Raw genomic sequence first — 18,279 nt, 5'->3', positions numbered from 1 at the left:
TTTATCTTTAATTTATACAGTAAAATATGCAGTGCTGTTTTACATTTGATTACTTAAATTTTTATAATAATAGTAAAGTTAGACCTACCTAAAAAAACAAACACAAAACAACAACAAAAAACAACTGAAAATCTGTTTATTTTATTTGTATCTTTACTCCTATTTCATTTATTTGTGCTGTTGCTTGTAGTTAGATTCTTCTTATTTTCTTTATTTTTATTTGACAGTATAGTTTTTCCCTATACATAGCACATACCGAACTGTACCGAAACCGTGACTCTAATAGCAATCCAAACCATGAGTAAGTTGAACTGTTCCACTCCTACTGTATATAGTAAGGGAACGTCCCTAGGTTAATGTATGTAAACATGGATCACCAAGTAAATAAGACTCTACATCAAAATGCTATGGGAACACATTCAGCGTGACCACTCTCTAAATCATATGTGCAATTACTTTAAGGGAGAGGCGGGACATCACAGATGCGGTGACGTAGCGAAGCCTAAAAGCATATGTGATTGAGACAGCGGCAAGCTTCTGGTAAAAGAAAGGAAATGCTCGCAGGGATGCCGGAAGTATGGCAATGAGACATTGCATCTCATTCCCTCTGACAACCATGGTCACGTACACAGCCTAAGGACGTTCCCCTTCAGGAACTCAGCCTGCATTGGAAAGAGAATGCCCACTTTGCCAGAGTGTGGAAGAGAACAGAGGAACCAGGAGTGGCACTAACATCGAGGTCATAAACAAGTGAGTAGTGTGGACCAGCCCGCAGAGTTACAGGTGTCAAGCATGGTGAACCCCAACAGGAATTATTTGGAGGCCGCCATGGCCCTAGTAGAGTGAACCTTGAACCTTAAGGGGTAAGGAAGATCAAATGACTCATAGGAGAGAGAAATTATATCCACAATCCACCTGCTAAGGGTCTGCTTAGTGGCAGGGAGAACCCCCTTAGAAGGACTGTAACTAACAAAAAACTGGTCTGACTTCCTCCATGGGGCAGTTATGTGGACAAGTTTCTGGTGGTCTGGGTCCGAAGGCCTGCAGTATGACCAGATGTGGGAAGGAGGAGGTCACTTTAGGCACATGGTCCAGTCATGGGTACAGGAAAGCTTTGGCCATGCCAGGTGTGAAAGACTGCCTGAGAGAGAAGATCCCTCCAGATGGTAATGGTAATCTCCCATAGAGGGCCACTCAAGGTCCAAGAACCATACTCAGCCTTGACTGCTTCTGTACCATAGCATTCTTTCTGAGGGGGAGCTGGGTTAGTGAGGGTGAACAAGACTGGGCAGGGCAAGGTCTCTTTAGTCACAAACAGGTACACCTGAGCCTGGCCAAACACCCTCCAATTCTGCTTCACCCACTTGGAATCCTACACCACACCCAGATAAGTTGTCCTCTTTAAAGGAGAATGCAAACTTTATTGTAGCTCAGTCACAACCCCAATTCTTTCTTATGGGCAAGGACAACATCTTGATGATGAGCCACTGTCTATTTATGATTGAGCTAATATCAACCAATCTTCAGTAAAGTTCAGTATCCGGATACCCTGGAGTCACAGTGGAGCCAGAGTAGCATCCACACACTTAGTGAAAGTGTGGGGTGAAAGTGCAAGGTCAAAAAGAAGAATATGGACTACCTCATTGACCTCCTTCCTCAAGAGAGTGTCTACTTCTTGTTCCAAGACCAGAGCCTGCTTGGGGCCCACCAAAGTTGGAAACACCAAATTGAACCAAAGTGGATTAGACTTGAACCAAACCTTTAGCCTCTTTCTACAGTGTGGAGGACCCATTGAAACACATTTGGCAGAAGCTTCCACACTGCCAGATGGTCTACTAAGGGAATCAGTCTCTCAAAATGTTCCTCTGGTATACTTAGAGTGGCTAGCTAGGTGCCCTGAAGATGAGGACTGGCAGATGATGGCCAATTTAGCTGCTCAGGTAAGCACCTGTTCAACCCAGGGCATTGACCTGTAATCTTGATCATTCAGTTCTTAAATGTTAGAATAGTAGCTGGGGTTGGAAGATACGGGCTGAGAATTACATCACTTTTGAACTCGACACCTTGGGTTGGAGGCCTGGCAGGAGGCCCCGGCATGGAGTCCCCGGCATGGAGGTATTGTCTCAGAGTGCAGATAATATTCATCTAATTTGCTCTTAGGCAGCTCAACCTGATCCAATTGCGATCCCCATAACTGCAGCAAACGCTCTGCTTCAGCTCCTCAAAGAGAGCCCTTCAGAAGTGGAGCATACACAGTGAAAGCTGCTTGCAATACAGGCAGTCAGGCCCCTCGAGAGGTGACTGAGCATACTCCGCTTCTCAACAAACGTGAAATGAGGGTAGGGTACCACACAGCCTAAAATGCTGTTTATTGCTGCTCTTATCTTTCTTAGATGTCATAGTAAGGAGTCAAATACCGAAAACAAAAAATAGGATGTACACTCAGAGAAACATACTGAATGACAGAAGTCTCCACCACAATGCTTTTAAGCTTCCTGGTTGCTACATCAACCCGCCCGTGATGTCTCACCACTCCATTGGACTGATAACACATATGATTCTGAGCCTGATCTTGCTGAATGCATTCCCATAGCGTTTCAACACAGCTGAAGGGGAACTTACGGACCACGTCTTAGAACCACGTGTCCCGGAGGCTCGGCGAAACACACCATCGAGGAAGATGTACAGGAGATGCTGAGGTTAGGGGTAATTGAACCATCACGCATCCCATGGTCCAGCCCCATCGTCATGGTTCCAAAGCCTGATGGCACACTCCGCTTCTGTAAAGACTTCCACCGCCTTAACAAAGTCTCCGAGTTTGACTGCTACCCAATGCCCCATGTCGAAGAGTTGTTGGACGGTTTGGGAAGGGCCGGGTTCATCTCGACCCTCGACCTCACCAAGGGCTACTGGCAGGTTCCCTTGATGGAACAGGCCAAACCGAAGACGGCGTGGGGAACCTGAGTACCAGGGGTACCAGGTGGTTCGTTGCCTCATTAGGCCGCAAGAGAAGAAGGTGGCAGCTATCCTCTCCGCACCGCATCCCACCTCCAAGATGCAGGTACAGGCCTTTTTGGGGTTGGCGGTGTACTACCGCTGCTTTATCCCTAACTTCTCCTCCTTAGCTTCTTCCCTGACAGACCTGACCAGGAAGGGGCAGCCGGAGAAGATCCCATGGACCCCCAAGAGGGAAGCGTTGTCCATCAAGTGGGCAGTCCTGGAGCTCAGGTATTACCTCATCGGCCGCCACTTCACCCTCATAACCGACCATGCTCCCACAGAGTAGATGGCCCAGGCCAAGGAGACGAACGCCAGGGTGACGCGGTGGTTCCTCGCACTCAAGGACTTCAACTTCATGGTGCAACACCGAGTTGGGACTGCCAACGCCAACGCTGATGGACTCTCCTGGATTTGGCCAGCTTTCGCAGGTCTGTCAGGGTCCACTCCCCGCCCTCCCCCAATCTCCCCACTTCTCCAGAGGAACAGGACGACACTTGGTGGTGGTGGTGGTTGTGGGGGGGCTGGGGGGGGGGGGGCATGTGTCCTGAGCTCTCGTCAGCGTCGTCCTGTAAACACAGCAGTCACACCTGCACCTGCTTGTCATCGGCTGAGCAGCCACACCTGGGCCCCATCAAGCTCTTGTTATTTAAACCCAGCAAACGAACACAGAGGTGAGAGATGTCTCCACAAGACTCGGCTAACCCCTTACTCTATTGTTTCTGCAGAGAGCAGTGTGGAGAGGAAGACGAGCACCGAACACCAATGACTTTTCACCACCCTCTCACACCAACGCCTTTTCACCACCCTACCCTTAATAAAATTCACCCTTCGGGGAACTAACCTGCATCCTCGAGTCATGTCCTTCTTCATCCCGCCACACCAGTTATTAAAGGGGGGGGGGGTGAAATGCTATTTCATGCATACTGAGTTTTTTACACTGTTAAAGAGTTGGATTCCCATGCTAAACATGGACAAAGTTTCAAAAATTAAGTTGTACGTTTGAAGGAATATTTCTGTTCCAAAAATACTCCTTCCGGTTTGTCACAAGTTTCGGAAAGTTTCTTTCGAGTATGGCTCTGTGTGACGTTAGATGGAGCGGAATTTCCTTATATGGGTCCTAGTGCACGTCTGCCGGAAGAGCGCGCGCTCCCGTATAGCAGAGCACTGAGAGCAGAGGCATTCAGTGATCAGAGCGAGAGCGTCGCGAAATGTCACAAAAGAAGTGTATTTTTAGTTGCCAGGCCAAGACAACCCTGCACAGATTACCAAAAAAAACAGCATTAAGGGACCAGTGGATGGAGTTTATTTTTACAGAGCATCAACGGAGTTGTGCAAGTGTTTTTGTTTGTTCCCTGCATTTCGAAGATGCTTGTTTTACAAACATGGCCCAGTTTGACGACGGATTTGCGTATCGTTTATTTCTTAAGGATGATGCAATCCCAACGAAAAAGGGCCACGATCGTGTGTTGGAACCGCAGGCGGTGAGTAAAACTGCTTCAAATATCTCTGCCTCCTTGTAAGTGCGTCCCCTCCCATGCCGAGACCCGGGTTCGAGTCGTTGCTGCTGCTGCTCTCGTTCAGTTTCAGCCTCGGGATCTGATTCTGGATCATAAATATACGCTGAATCTGACTGTTAGCCATGGTTTGTTTTGGTTGGTTTTGTCCTCAAGGTGTCACAGCTTCCAAATGCTCTCAACAAAAACCTACTGGCGCTCGTGATTCTTTAGCTCCGCCCACACGTCACGCCTCCAGCCACTCGTGTTTTTCTGGGAAAAATCGGTACAGACTATCTTTCTCTTATGAATATAATAAAACTAAAGACTTTTTGGAGTTATGAAGGATGCAGTACTACTCTATAGGTACTCAAGATTAACAGGATATTGAGTGAAAACGAGCATTTCACCCCCCCTTTAAGTGTCCTTATATTGTGTTGGAGTCCCCTACAACAGTTTTAAATGCATCTTAGGTCAGAAAACACTGTACATACATGTATACTAGTGATGTGCGGGTCGTCTCAGCCACAAACAAAAACTGAAAATAAAAGTGAAGATGGAAGATGAGGTTTGGGAGAAATTGAGGTCAAGAATTGACATAATTAAAAGCAAAAAAGGTCAGGCTGCCAAATCTAATGTTTGGGACCGGTTCTCAGAAGTAGTTGCAGGAGGAGACAACAGCAGTATCAGCTATGTGAAGTGCAAATATACAAACGGGCACTTCCAGCATGTCAAGACATATTTGTGGGGGGTCTAAGAAAAGTGACGGCAGTGAAACGTCTCAAAATATTACTGCTTTCTTCAAAAGTAAAGTACCAGCACATGTCAAGTCTGAGGTCACCTACGCTTGTGTTGAATTGTGATGTTATGATCTGTGGCCTTTCGACATAGTATCTGAAAAGGGATTTCATACTGTAGGCCAATGTCTAATTAACATTGGTTCATGTTACGGACGTGTGGATGCCAGCAGTGTACTTCCTCACAGGCAAACTCTCTCAAAGAAGATAAATAAAGCTTTGGATTGTGGCATAGCTTTTACCACTGACTTGTGGACTGATGATTTCAACAAACGGCATGCATGGCGTTTACTGGTCACTTCATTAATAACGACTGGAAATTGGAGAGCCGTGTCATAAGCACAGCTGAATTTGACTCTATTCTCAAAAATACAGTGCACAACATCCACAAGCAAATTATTAAGAAACTGAATGACTTTGGTATTGAACTTGGTCGCTTATTAAAAGTAATGTTTGAAAGTGACCAGGGCGTAAAAATAAAAGCTGCCCTTCGCAGCTACAAATGGATGCCGTGCACAGCCCATGTCATTAACATCATTCTCAAACACACATTTGATGTAAAAGAGAACACACCAACATACATGCACAACGTGAGTGATATCATTGCAAAGAGTAAAAGCCTTGTAAAAATCCGGCACTGTAGTACAGCTCCCACAAACCGTGACGCAGGATTGCGAAACCCGATGGAACAGTAAAGTTGCGATGATGCAGTCAGTCAGTAAACAGAACCATCAAATCCAACAGGCCTTGCAGGAGAAAGATCAGCTCCACAGAATGGATGGCATTCAGCTGGATGTGTTGGACAAAGTAACTGAGTTTTTGTTGCCTTTTAAAACTGCGAGTGAAGAGATGGAGGGTGATACATATCCAACTATTCGGTTGGTTGTGCTTTGGTTTATTAAACTGAAGAAACACTAAGAGCCCCGATACGGTGATCCAGAATACATGGTTTATACTCGAGCACAGTCAACGCAGTTGCTAAACGAGAAAATGTCCATCAGCGTCACCCACAAGCTTGGAACATTTCTTTGTCCTCGTTTTAAGTCCCTGAAGATGTTTCAAGCAGAGGAGAGAAATGCTGTGTATGACCAGGTCAGAAATCTTTGCCAGGGAATTTGCCAGTGCACCGCATATCCCTCCAGCAAGTTTGAGGGAGCCGGAGCGGATGCCTCGAGGTGAGTAGCACCAGCAAATAGATAGGCCTATTGGCCCGGGTCTCACGTTTTAGCTACAGTGGTATAATGTATGAGTAAAAGGTTAAATATTGTGTTATTTTATTTTTAGTTGATGAAGCCGAGCGAGTCACATTCAGTTCGGCCATCCACCGCCGACATACAATGGGGTTACACCGACAGTAGTCGACCCCCAGCAGGCTCTGGTGATGGAACAAGAAGTGAATACCCTATTAAGGAAGGAGGCCATCGAGGTGGTCCCTCCTCTAGAGAGGGAGTCCGGGTTTTACAGCCAGTATTTCATAGTTCCAAAGAAGGATGGGGGGTTGTGTCCGATCTTAGACTTATGTCATCTAAACCTCTCAGTAATGTCACTGAAGTTCAAATGCTCACTGTCAAACAGGTTGTAGCTCAAATCAGATCTCAAAGACGCATATTTCCATATATCCATCCTTCCACAAGACAGGAAGATTCTGAGGTTCGCTTTTAGGGGCTTTTCATTCTCACACATATGGGGGAGCTGGTTTTGAGACTGAACGCCAAGAAGAGTGTACTCTCTCCAGTTCAGAGAACCACCTATCTAGGCATAGTGTGGGATTCGACCACGATGCAGGCACGTCTGTCTCCTGCTCGGATCGAGTCAATCCTTACCTCAGTCAAGAGAGTCAGAGAAACCAGTCACTCACTGTCAAGCAGTTTCAGAGACTGTAAGGGCTTATGGCAGCTGTGTCCAACATGATACCTTTTGGCCTCCTGCACATGAGACCCCTACAGTGGTGGCTCAAGACCAAGGGATTTTCCCTGAGGGGGAATCCATTATGAACTATTAAGGTCATGCGCCGATGCCTTCGTGCCTTAGACATATGGAAGAAATCTTGGTTCTTGAATCAGGGCCCAGTGCTGGGAGCTCTTGGTCGCCGTGTAACACTAGCGACAGACGCGTTCCTCAACAGTTGGGGTGCGATCATGAGTGGCCACCCTGCCCACGGTCTGTGGAGCGGTCGCCATCTGACATGGCATACCAGTTGTCTAGAGATGCTAGCTGTTCATCGACCATTGAAATATTTCCTCCCAGACCTAAGAGGTCACCATGTGTTGGTGCGCACCAACAACACATTGGCTATCCCTTATATCAGTCACCAGAGAGATCTGCATTCGCGCCCCTTGTACAAACTGGCATACCAGATCCTTCTGTGGTCCCAGGACAAACACCTCTCATTCTGGGCCTCTTTGCGACTCAAGAGATATCGCAATGTCCCCTCTGTTTCTCTCTAGTTCATCCAGCTCCTCTGGTTCTGTATGCCTTTCCCCCTATCGCTCTGCTCCCAGGAGTTCTGGCGAGAATACGCCGGCGTCCATCTTCTATTAGGAGCCCTGTTTTGGCCGGGCCCAGAATGGCCCACAGATCTGATTTCTTTCCTAGACCAGGATCAGGACAGATCTCTCAGGCGCAGGGCAAGTTAATTCACCCTCGCCCAGAGTTGTGGAAACTGTGTTGGTGGCCCCTCAACGAGGAAACTGTACACCTTGAGATGGAAACTCTTCACCTCATGTTGCAGAGATCGCCAGCTTGACCCTGTTAACTGCCCAGATGGTACAGTTCTGGAGGTTCTATAAGCCAGGCTCTCTGCATGGTTAACCCACTCCACTTAAAGTTTTATGTGGCAGCCATTGTAGCTTACCATGTCACTTCCGGTGATCAATCAGAGGATAGACACCCCATAGTGACACGTTTCCTCCATGGTGCAATGAGGCTGAGGTCTCCAGTACAGTCCCGTTTTCCCCCCTGGGACTTGGTTGTGGTTTTAGAGGTGTAAGCTCCATTTGTGCCAATTCAAGATATTTCAGATACACATCTGATCCTTTAAACTGTAGGCCCCTTCGGTGGCCCTTACCTACCTAGACTTTGCGCTGGCATGGCCAAAAGCACTCTTATACCCTCGAGGGGGTTATGTTACAAAAGTTCCCTCTGTCACACCACAATCAATAGTACTGCAGGCCTTCTGCTCTCCTCCCTTCTGGGAGTCCGACCAGAAGAAGCTAACTGAATGTATCCAGCTCGAGCGCTGGATACCCATGTCCACAGAACTGCCCTGTGGACAAAGTCAGACCGACGGCTTGTGTGCCATGGTCCCCCCAGAGTGGGATATTTCCTGCAACTAAGCAGAACCTTTGTCGTTGCATAGTTGAAACTATCAACGTTACATATGGGTCCTATGGTCTTCCCCCGCCATTGGGAGCCAAGGCTCGCTCTACACAGGGTATGGCGGCCTCTAAGGCCTTCTTAGCAGGTGTTTCCCTCTTGGACATCTGCAACGCTGCAGGATGTTCCACGCCCTCTACATTTACCAGATTCTACAATCTAGATATGCGAGCTGCTACTGTCTCTTCTGTCCTCTCACCTTAGCTGTGCTCTTATATTAGGATACACACTAGGCAGGAGTTTGGCAGTGTTGGCACATTGTTCCCCAATGCCTTCGACGCAGCTCGAGTTCCTGAAGAGGAACGCCTCTAGGTTAAGAATGTAACCCTAGTTCCTCGAGGGAACGAGACGCGTGGGAACGAACTAGGGTTACATTCGTTACCTAGAGGCGTTTACTTTCATGCACATTTTTGCGTTCGGTATTTAATTCTACAATATACATTTTTACTTAAGATTTTATTCTTATATTTTTATTGTTTACTTTTATTTCATTCTTTCATAACTATATTTATGTATTTTTTCATCTGTGTTGTTTTCTTTAATAATTGCACTGTCCATGGAGTGGACCTGACTCACATTTCACTGCTGGTTATATATGTCCTATATAATTGTGTTTGTGACGGGAATAAATTTTTAATTTTGAATCTTAATCAATGATGTAGAATTATTTTTCTTGCTTCGTTTATATGAACTAAAGTAGTTAACTAAAATCAAGTAATGGAACCTTATTCTAAAGGGTTTCCCCCCTATGACCTGCTCTTTAAGATAAAGTTAGCTGCAGGGCTCTAAAAGTATGCTTTGAGAGAGAGAGAGAGAGAGAGAGAGAGAGAGAGAGAGAGAGAGAGAATTGTAATAAAAGTTTTCACAGTTAAGAATCTTTCTCCATCCTTCTCAGTTTGCAGTTAATTCCATGTAATTTTAAAGACTCTGGTCATAATATATATCATCACAATGCAGCTCACTGGTGAGAAAGCATTATTGTAATGTTGCTTTAATTATTTTAATCATCATCTGCAGCTGTAGCAGCTGAGAACCAAACAAAAGTAAATCATAATCCTCAAGGATGCTGGTATTAATCATTTCTTGTGTCAGTGTATTCTCAGCTTAAATTGAGTCTGCCAAATTGTTTTTCTAAGATACAACCTCAAATTTATCTCACATTATAACAATCTTCATAAACCATGCATTCACTTGTTGAACAGAGTCTGTTTTCATGAATGAGTCCATCATTTCACATCTCTGTGTGTTCAGTGTGCTCAATAATATGACTTTGACCTTCATTATGTATGTTTTGGTTATATTTGTAAATAAAATGCAAATAATTTAAAAAGCCAATTTTGCAATCTCCTCACATTCTGTCTTACCTGCCTCACAGTCACACGACTCATTGATGGGCCATTAGGGGATGGCCCTTTTGTTTCTCAGGTGTGAATCACTAAATATTCACTCCCTCGCATAAAGCTTGTCTATCACAAAATATGTCTTTGATTTAAATATTCTAGCCTACAAGACTGATTACTCAAAAATGTTGTTCAGAACTATTCATTATGGATTTTGTGGCCTTATTTCAGCTACTTTGTTTTCCCCATAACTTAGAAACCAGGCATAATTCTAAAAATTGTAAATGTAGATTGGACTTGCTCACATATTATTGTAGCATAGTTTGTGCTGAATTATAATAAAAAAAGAATAAAATTAAAGACATGTTGACCAATAGTATAAGTAGCTGAATAAGCACAAATGTTAGGGCATGTCAAAACATCTCAAAGGCCCCAAAATCACCTCCAACCTCAGAGGGTTAATGCATTGATGGCACATCAGAGCAAAAAGGTTCCCAGTTTGAGTTTACATTTACATTTACATTTAATCATTTAGCAGATGCTTTTATCCAAAGCAACTTACAAATGAGAACAACAGAAGCAATCAGATCGACAAGAGAACAACAACAATATACAAGTGTTAGTCTAGTACAGAACACATAGCCAGTTTTTTTGTTGTTGTTTTTGTTTTTTTTTAATATATTGGAAACAACAAAAGTCCTATTATTAGTTGGTTAAGTGCTGGCGAAAAAGATGAGTCTTTAGATATTTCTTGAAAATGATTAAAGGCTGTACGAATTGAGATTGGGAGGTTATTCCACAAGCTGGGCACAATCCAGAAAAAGGTCTGTGAGAGTGATTTTGAACTTCTTTGGGATAGCACCAAAAGGGGCCATTCACTTGCAGAGCACAAACTTCTGGAGGGCACATAATATTGAACTAGTGAGTTTAGGTATGTTGGTGCTGTGCCAGTCATCTTGTAGGCAAGCTTCAGGGCGGCTACTGGTAGCCAGTGTAACCTGATGAGGAGAGGAGTAACGTGAGCTTTTTTTGGCTCATTGAAGACAACCCTTGCTGCTGCATTCTGGATCAGTTGCAAAGGCTTGATAGTACATGCAGGAAGGCCCGCCAGGAGACCATTACAACAGTCACAACAGTACAACACCCAAGAAGTTGGGTGGCTTGCTCTGACAGAAAGGGTCTAATCTTCCTAATGTTGAATAAGGCAAATCTGCAAGGTCGGGTCATTGTAGCAATATGGTCTGTGTGAAGCTTAACTGATGATCCATCACAACTCCTAGGTTTCTGGCTGTCCTGGAAGGAGTTATGGTTGACGAACCCCACTGTATAATGAAGTTGTGATGAAACGATGGGTTAGCTGAAACCACCAGGAGTTCTGTCTTCGTAAGGTTGCACTGAAAGTGATGGTCATTCATCCTGCTAGAAATGTCACTCAGACAGGCTGAAATGTAGGCAGCTACCGTCGGGTCATCTGGTTGGAATGATAAGTAGAGTTGGGTGTCATCAGCGTAGCAGTGATAAGAAAAGCCATGCTTTTGGATGACAGATCCAAAAGAAGTGGTCCAAGTACTGAGCCTTGAGGAAACCAAGTAGCAAGTTGACTTAGAAACATCACCCCTCCAAGACACGCTGAAGGATCTATCAGAGAGGTAGGACTTAAACCACAGGAGTGCGGTTCCAGAGATGCCCATCTTTTTGAGGGGTGGACAGGAGAATCTGGTGATTAACGGTGTCAAAATCAGCAGACAGTTACAGTAAGATGAAAACTGAGGATTTTGAAGCTGCTCTTGCAAGTTGCAATGCTTCAGTAGCCGAGAGCAGGGCAGTTTCAGTTGAGTGGCCACTTTTGAAGCCAGATTGGTTGGTGTCCAGGAGGTTGTTTCTGTATAAGGAACATAGAGAGCTGGTTGAACACAGCTCACTCAAGTGTCTTGAATGGTAGAAGTGATACCGGTCTGTAATTTTCTAGAAGCGCTGGATTTAGAGATGGTTTCTTAAGCAGTGGGCATGTAACAGATAGTACTTTTACATAGTAGTTTAAACTGAGCCAGGTGGCCATTCTGTCTGGAGTTAGCATTTTCTCCCCATGTGGGTGTGACTTTACTTGGGGTGTTCCAGATTCCCACAGAATCCAAAAAACATAAAGAACAGTATGTATTAACCCTACAATGATTTACCAGTGACCCAGATCGTGTTTGATTTATTTTCCATCTTCCATGGAATGATAATCTTCTATAAAGGGGTCCTGAAATATAAGTTTCAGATAGTTGAGCCCAAGTTAAATCCTGAGGCAGAAGAATGTCACCACAACGCTTGTTTCATCATGATTATTGCTTTTGCTTGATCAGTTTTATATCGTTTTAAAAGTACTATCATTACTTAAAAAAGACACTTCATGTACACAGGTGTCACAAATCCTGTCCCTAGCCTGCCATCCATTCGCCACCAAATGTCGCCTGCTCATTATATTGCCTCTTACACCACACAGACTGTTACTTCACCCTGAACTACATTTCTCACAATCCATTTCACTGATAACACACACATACCCGAAACCTTTCACACTCTCTACAAAAGCCCGTCTCACTTCCTTTGTTAGCGCCTATCGCTGTATAGATATTAGCTACTTTACGGAGCCAGTCTTTGTTCCTAGTACCTTGTCTTAGTGTAGTCTTTCTTGTATTACTGCCTGTTTGCTCTTGTCTTGATCTTCTGCCTGTCTATAATTACCTCTGTCATCTCGCCATGTTAGGATACTGTTTCCCTTTGACTGGATCATTGCTTGAATATGGATTAGCCCTTTGGACTACCCTGTTTGACATTGTTTACTGATCGCCGACCCTTGCTTGCCTTTGAATTACTTTTCGTCTTTCCTCTTCTGTTACTTTTTACTGGTGTCTGACCTAAGCCTGTTTGACTATGTCTTATAATAAAACTTTGCATATGCATCCGCCTGCCTCTCGTCTCTGTCACTCTCGCCCCAACAAGGATCCAGCAGCTTTACCAAGGAACATTAGCCATGTAAGAATGCAGCAATTCTGCTGCAATCACTCAAGCAGGGCACACAATCACTCAAGGGTTACCCTGTGGAATATTTGGCTTTGGCAAATGGCTCAGAATTACCTGACTGTACAGGTCCTTCTAATAAAATGAGCATATTGTGATAAAAGTTCATTATTTTCCATAATGTAATGATAAAAATTAAACTTTCATATATTTTAGATTCATTGCACACCAACTGAAATATTTCAGGTCATTTATTGTTTTAATACTGATGATTTTGGCATACAGCTCATGAAAACCCAAAATTCCTATCTCAAAAAATTAGCATATTTCATTCAACCAATAAAAGAAAAGTGTTTTTAATACAAAAAAAAAAATCAACCTTCAAATAATTATGTTCAGTTATGCACTCAATACTTGGTCGTGAATCCTTTTGCAGAAATGACTGCTTTAATGCGGTGTGGCATGGAGGCAATCAGCCTGTGGCACTGCTGAGGTGTTATGGAGGCCCAGGATGCTTCGATAGTGGCCTTAAGCTCATCCAGAGTGTTGGGTCTTGCATCTCTCAACTTTCTCTTCACGATATCCCACAGATTCTCTATGGGGTTCAGGTCAGGAGAGTTGGCAGGCCAATTGAGCACAGTAATACCATGGTCAGTAAACCATTTACCAATGGTTTTGGCACTGTGAGCAGGTGCCAGGTCGTGCTGAAAAACAAAATCTTCATCTCCATAAAGCTTTTCAGCAGATGGAAGCATGAAGTGCTCCAAAATCTCCTGATAGCTAGCTGCATTGACCCTGCCCTTGATAAAACACAGTGGACCAACACCAGCAGCCGACATGGCACCCCAGACCATCACTGACTGTGGGTAATTGACACTGGACTTCAGGCATTTTGGCATTTCCTTCTCCCCAGTCTTCCTCCAGAATCTGGCACCTTGATTTCCGAATGACATGCAAAATTTTCTTTCATCCAAAAAAAGTACTTTGGACCACTGAGCAACAGTCCAGTGCTGCTTCTCTGTAGCCCATTTCCTGCACAAGCCTGTGAACGGTGGCTCTGGATGTTTCTACTCCAGACTCAGTCCACTGCTTCCGCAGGTCCCCCAAGGTCTGGAATCGGTCCTTCTCCACAATCTTCCTCAGTGTCCGGTCACCTCTTCTCGTTGTGCAGCGTTTTTTGCCACACTTTCTCCTTCCCACAGACTTCCCACTGAGGTGCCTTGATAAAGCACTCTGGGAACAGCCTATTCATTCAGAAATTTCTTTCTGTGTCTTACCCTCTCACTTGAAGGTGTCAATGATGGCCTTCTGGACAGCAGTCAGGTCATCAGTCTTACCCATGATTGCGGTTTTGAGTAATGAACCAGGCTGGGAGTTTTTAAAAGCCTCAGGAATCTATTGCAGGTGTTTTGAGTTAATTAGTTGATTCAGATGATTAGGTTAATAGCTAGTATAGAGAACCTTTTCATGATATGCTAATTTTTTGAGATAGGAATTTTGGGTTTTCATGAGCTGTATGCCAAAATCATCAGTATTAAAACAATAAAAGACCTGACATATTTCAGTTGGTGTGCAATGAATCTAAATTATATGAAAGTTTATTTTTTATCATTACATTATGGAAAATACTGAACTTTTATCACAATATGCTAATTTTTTGAGAAGGACCTGTATGTTAATAGACGTTTTCTATGATGGTCTTAATAAGGCTTTAAAGTCAAGATTGGTTCAAAAGAGGATCTCGATCATCACTGAGTAGTTTTTTGGATTATGTTTTGTGGACTGTTGGCTCATCGTTCACTGTGGATGTCATGGAGGAATGTGACACTACACTCACCCACACTACAGCACGCTCACAAAATGGTGGCAACGCAGAGTCTGATCTCAAAATGGTAGACATATGGTAATGGTCACAGTGCCCTGTTATGATACAGCTGCCAATCATGAATCAAGCCAAGACATAGCTGATTGTCATGAATCAAGTTCAGTCACAGTTGATCATCATGAGTCAAGTCAAGTCACAGCTGATCGTCATGAATCAAGTCAAGTCACAGTTGGTCTTTGTGAGTCAAGTTACAGTTGCTCTTTGTAACCCGGGAAAAATCGGGTAATATAACAAGAGGTGGCAGCACATGCTGCAGAACTTTCTGAAGCAGAGAAACTCGCTTCAGCTCCTTGCACGATGGAGGCACCCAGCAACGCACATTCAGTCTGTCTTACCACAGTCGAAGGAACCATTACTGAACTGTCCCTGTATCCTGATGGTCCTATATTAGAAACTCCAGAGGTGTCAGTGGTATCATCTTATGAACTCTCGTTTGGTCCTGTTCCATCCAAGGAGGCCATCTATGAACTTTTTGCCTGTCCCGTCATGGCTATTGAGGCCATCTGTGAACTCTCTGCCTGTCCTGTCACAGCTATGGAGGCTGTCTATGAACTCTCTGTCTGTCATATTCTGGTTATGGAGGCCATTAATGAACTTTTGTTCTGCTCGGAACCGGCCAAGGATGCCATCATAGAACTCCCAACTATGCCTGTAAAAAACACAGAGACAGTACATGGACTTTATTTTTGCCCCAGTTCAGCCAAGGGGTTTCTGTTGCAGCTCTCAGCCCTGCCTGTTACGACCAAGGCCTTAAATGAATTTCGTTGCCAGAGAGGCCACAAGTGAACTACCTGTTTGTCATTTTTTAAATAATGAACATGAATGTGAGGTGTCGGCCTGTCTAGCTCCTATCAATGCTTTTGACTTTGAACTATCCATCTGTCTTGTGTCAACTGTGTCTGATGGTGAATTATCTATCTGTAATGCAGTGCTTTCACCCACTGAAAAGTCGATCAGTTTAGCTTTGGTTAATGCACCTGGTTTTGATCTGTCTGCCGGTCCACTGCTTCCTAGTATGTCTAATTCTGAACTATCTGTCTTACCAGTTTCAGTTCATTAACATAATTATGATTATTTGTATTTCCTGTTTTCGTCCATTAGTATAACATTGAACTGTCTGTCTGTTCAGCCACTCCCAGGGAAACTAACATTGGACTTTCAGCTCTGTCAGCCACTGCCAATTAAACCATGAATGAACACTTTATGTTTCCTGCCCAGGTCCTTGGGGCTGTGAATGCTCTGTCTGTTCTTTATGTTTCAGCTCCTCTGCTGTCTTCTACCTGGTCTTGGCCATCGTTTCTGTCTGCTCCACTGTGGTGGTCTTCAGTTCAGCTCTTCTAGTTTTCTGCTCCGCCATGGGGATCTTGAGAGTCATCTACTCTGTGGTGGTCTTCTGTTCCACCTATTTCTCCAGTCCTGCCCTGGTCTCCTGCTCTATCAGTTCGGCCCTGGTTTCCTGCTCTGCCAGCTCCACCCTGGCTCCCTATTCTGCCTCTGTATTTTGCTCTACCGGTTCTAGCTCAGTCATCTGTTGCTTCACTTCCTCATGGACCTGGCCCTCCATCCCTCCCCTGTTCCGCCTCTGCTCCACAACCCTCCAGGATTATAGATTATATACTATGGAAGGCTCCTGTCTGTAGCCTTCCATCTGTTTGCCACCAGATGTGTATGTGTGAGGATTTCCAGTCAGGATTTAGACCGTATCATAGTACTGAGACTGCTCTCCTTAGAGTTACAAATGATCTGCTCTTATCATCTGATCGCGGGTGTATCTCTCTATTAGTTTTATTGGATCTTAGTGCCGCGTTTGACACAATTGACCACAGCATTCTTTTGCATAGACTTGAACACTTTGTTGGCATCAGTGGAAGTGCATTAGCATGGTTTAACCCTTTGAAGTCGATTAACGCATCTATGCGTTTTCAGTCATTTTCTCAGGATAACCCCGAAAAGAACTTAAATTACACTCGCAGTTTTAATCGTACAGATAAGAGCAATACATCAATCGAATCTGTAAAGGGTCTACTTTTTTTGGATACAGACATAATAACAAAACACCTTTGTGCACTTATAAAATAAAGATAACAAACAAGGTGCGCTGTCTGCAGCCTTTGTGTGCGCTGATCTTCATTTACAAACACGTCATTAAAATGAACTGTAACTCCGTGAATACACAACGAAGAGACATGAGAGAGATATCTATAGAAAGCCTGAAATGTCTACTTTTAAACTAAACAAGTGCTGCCGAAAACAAATATTCTGATATTCTGAGATAAAGTAATCCATATGAAAACAACGCAATGTCTATTTTTCATGTCTCCCTTCATTATATCTAATGTGACCACGCACCCGCGCTTGACACGCTATTCAGATTCAAACTAAAGCGCGCGGCTTGAATACGCCCACACAGAAAAAAAAGCAGCCAGACTGTTCTTCAAGTTTTTATTTTATTTTACTGTTTGCTTCGCGATGAGAGGAATAAGACATAAATCACTCCAAAAAGATGTGATGTGGTTGAGGATTTGAGAAATGGATTTCCTCAGAAAAAAGAATGAAGCACTTTATTCAGCAGAGATCATAAACATGAGTAAGTCTCTTTTTATTTATTTGTACTAGTTTTCACAAAACAAACATTTTACTAGTTAGACTTTTTCCAAATACTTTTTCCAAACTGTAATTCCTGACTAAATGTATAATCAAGTGAAACATTATGAAGTTTCAATAACAATATACAATACTATACCATTCAAAAGCTTGATGTAAATAATATAAATGTGACAAATAGAGATAACTCTAACAAAGTTAAAAACAATGCAGTTCTTTCAATTTATTCCCCCTAAAAAAAACCTGAAAAATATTCTCAGCTCTTTTCAACATTAATAATAATAATGATGATGATGATGATAAATGTTTTTTTTTTTTTTTTGGTAGAAAATAAGATTGTTAAAAGGATTTCTGAAGGATTGTGTGACTGGAGTAAGGATGCCAAAAAATTAGTTTGAAAGTAAGCTTTGATTGTCCCTAATAAACTGTTTAACTGCTCCCCCAAGTGGATATTAAATTATGTTGTGGGATAATTAAATATATTCTTAATAAACTACAAATATAAAATTATATAGATTTATTTTATTCTGACATTCTTTCTTGTAACTCCTCAATCAGTGGCAGAGCTGAATTAGAGGCTCATTATGCAGCTCATTATGCAGGGCTTTGTCTTCTCAGGTGTAAATCACAATGATATTCATGATAGTTGACGCCTACTCGCATATGACTTTTACCAACAAAAAGACAAAAAGTCTTAGAAAATTTAAATCAATATATTGTTTTCTGTGAGTGAATAAACAAGATGATTTTCACATAATTTAGAAAGAAAAATTCTAGGC

Source organism: Carassius gibelio, chromosome B18 (assembly GCF_023724105.1).
Source record: "Carassius gibelio isolate Cgi1373 ecotype wild population from Czech Republic chromosome B18, carGib1.2-hapl.c, whole genome shotgun sequence".
Lineage (NCBI taxonomy): Eukaryota > Metazoa > Chordata > Actinopteri > Cypriniformes > Cyprinidae > Carassius > Carassius gibelio.
Note: the sequence above shows the minus strand (reverse complement) of the source record.